Raw genomic sequence first — 3,121 nt, 5'->3', positions numbered from 1 at the left:
ATGTGATGAGAGCCTCTTAAAGTCAAAATATCCTCAGAATGCTGAAAAGTTTCTGCTCTCCCTTTCTGTCCTGAAAGAATGAAGGAGGGATTTTAAAGAAAAACTCATTGCAAGGATAAAATAATTTATGGATAACTTAAGTATAACTTAAAGTCTCTTACTCTCTCAAGTGTAAGTTGAAGTTTCACCAGGATTTATAAGTATAATAACACTGGAGTTCTTAGAAGCACTACTTGTCTCTGCTGCCCTCAGCTGACGTGCTTTCCCCTCCAGCGTGTGCGGGCTGAGCACCGGGCCAGCTCAGGTGACCCGGGTAAATACACACCTCCCACCCTAACACCGATCCCAGGCAAAATAATGGAAATCAGGGAGGGGGCAAACAAGGGCAACCAACCCAGCTATGCATATTACATCTTGCCAGAGTAACTGGGTATGTCTTTAGAGTGCTGTAACCTTTCTTTTTGGGCTGCAGGTGTATAACTAGATGCCTGGTAACAGCAAACGGGGGTAAAACTGGGGTTACACGCACCGGGGCAGGGAAAGCTCTGCACAGAACGGTGGGCAGGCACTGGCCCGCCTGCCGACGCGGGAACCCCTCTTATCCTGACAGCCTTAGCCTCGGTGTTCCCCAGAGCGCTGTGCAGAAAGGGACGAGGCAGGAAATCCTCTTCTTTAGGAGACCCCGACCCCCCTTCCCTGCGGGGCGAGGGAGCGGCCCCGGCCCCCCGCCGGACTACAGCTCCCAGCGGGCCCTGTGAGCCGCCGCCATGTTGCTCCCCGTCAGCGAACAGCGGGGGTTGCGTTGTTGCAAATAAAACCCGTTCTTGAATAAAACTCTCAGAGTGTACTTTGAGCCTGCAGTGAGGCGAGCAGTCGAAATAGTTCCTCATTCTGCCGAATTAGCCCTCATGATCTCGTTGGGTGCGCTTTGCCAGGGGTTGCTTGGCAGCAGGCCAGGGGTCTCCTCTCCCAAGCCACTGTCTCCCAGAGGAGCTGTAAAAGCTCTTTTATTTGCTGGAGGCAATGTAGTGTCCTGGGAATGTCCTCAAAATACATGGTGGGTCAGCTCATCTCCTGATTCAGCAGTATTCAACAAGCCCTGCCACTGGTATATCTCACTTGGGACGTTTATCCCAAACACTGTGCCAGATACGGCTCCATTGTCTGCGACTTCCCCTTGGAGCACACTTGCTGCATACGATTGAGGCACAACTCATCACGGGCATTGCATGGGCAGTACGTACATGCACACACACAAACACCATTTTCCTTTTTTTTTGTAGTTTTTCACAGCCATTCGGGCAGCCCTTGCTGTGAAGAACACAGTACCTTTGAAAAATCCACATTCTGCATTTTATCTAGAGCTAGGCATTGCCTGCGTAGCACTATCCCAGGGCGAGTTTTTCATAAACACACCAGCAGTTTCTCCTCTCTGGGTTCCCTCTAGGTGGATCTTAAATTTAAGCACAGCCCACATACAGGTTTTTAAAAGTCCTGCTAGAGGAGGAGCTTTGGTGGGAGATTTGGCAAGGATCATCTACAGCCAGCTGGCTCAGGGAGATAAGGACAGATGCACATGTGCACCTATCTGAGTGTGGGAACTGGGAGAGGATAGGCAGGGAACAACTGGATCTCAAATCCTATGGCAGAGATCTGTATATAAGTGTTAGGAAACCCAAATAAGAAATTTGAGTCAAAAGGATTGAGGAGTAGCTTGGGTGGAAGCCGTGAAAGTGGGCTGAGGTGAAGTAGGAGAGGCTGAGACGAGATGAACGAGAAGCAGAGTCTGCAAGTAGACACCAGTGGGGAGGAACAAAAATGGGAATCTAGGAGGCAGTGTGGAAATATGTAAGGCTGTTTGTGCAGAAGTGGTGTGAGTGGTGTGAGTACTCTTAAGACCAGGTTGGAGGCAGGGACACAAGCACAGGTTGATGGTTCTCCTTCCCTTGTTTTGTTGTTGTTGTTTTCCCCCATTTTTAAAAGCATGGTAGTCCCTTGGAAGCAGCTTTATTCTACAAGTGTCCAACAACATTTGCTTTATCTTAAAAAAAAAAAAAAGAGAATTTCAGTGACACTTTCTGCAATTGACATTGAATACATGCATTTTTGGAGCCTGTTTGTTAACCTTAGCAGCAGTGGGCTCTGAACAATGTCAGAACACTTCCTTAATTTTCTCTCACTCTTTTCCATCAATTGGCTTCTCTCACTCCACTCTCTCTTACCAGCAAGTTTGCAGATTTTTCCCACTACCCCCACTATAAAAAACATGTAAGTTTTTAATCAAAAGAAATTGAGTACTTGGTCCATCCTATCCCAAGGATACTTACCCTCTCAGAGTCTTGTTTTCTGGGCACCCCGTATCACTTTTTACCTTCAGAAACCTTCTGGTAATAACCTAGCAGCTCCCTGTTCTTTCCCAAGGCATTCCTGCCAGTTTCCAGTTTTGTTACTGGAAAAAAAAAAAGATGATTTAAAGTTCTCTTCCCATTAGCACTGGACTACTGTATGCTCCATTGCAGGATTGCCTTTCTCTGTTTAGAGTAATCCAACTCCTGAACAGCTTTTACAGAAAGGCAACTTCAAAAATGCTAAATAATCACAAATTAATTGGTCTTTCTATAAGGCTGGCTAAGCCCAGGCCTCTCAGCTCTGTCGTGGTCTTGTGTAAATCAGAAATGCAGAACTGGCATCAAAACTGTAACAGTCTGAGGAAGCACCTAATAACTAACATCCTGTGGGAAACTGCAGTGTTCCTCTGGCTGAGTCCCTTCCAGGCATCAGTGCACTGGCAGGAAAGCTGTGTATTGATTTTATTTCCACTATTTGCATGCTCGTGGAATCTCAAATTGAACATTGGAAAGATAAATCAAACTCTAAGGCTACGGCCTACTTATTTCGAGCTTATTTTCTTGAAGGAAGGACAAGGAAGGAACAATGGAGAGGAAAACAAACCTTGCAGGAGGTTACAATATATGCATAGCCCACTTGGGAGTAGGGGCTGTTCTTTGCTGAGCAGAGAACACGGGAAACAGGGTAAGAACTGGGAATGTCTGGTGAGGGGCAGCAGTAGCAGAGAGGACAGTCGTTTTTCTCGGGGTGCATCCGGCCCCGCAGGCGGGCA

Source organism: Chiroxiphia lanceolata, chromosome 2 (assembly GCF_009829145.1).
Source record: "Chiroxiphia lanceolata isolate bChiLan1 chromosome 2, bChiLan1.pri, whole genome shotgun sequence".
Classification (NCBI taxonomy): Eukaryota; Metazoa; Chordata; class Aves; order Passeriformes; family Pipridae; genus Chiroxiphia; species Chiroxiphia lanceolata.
The sequence above is the reverse complement of the archived record's forward strand: the minus strand, read 5'-3'. Positions refer to the sequence as shown.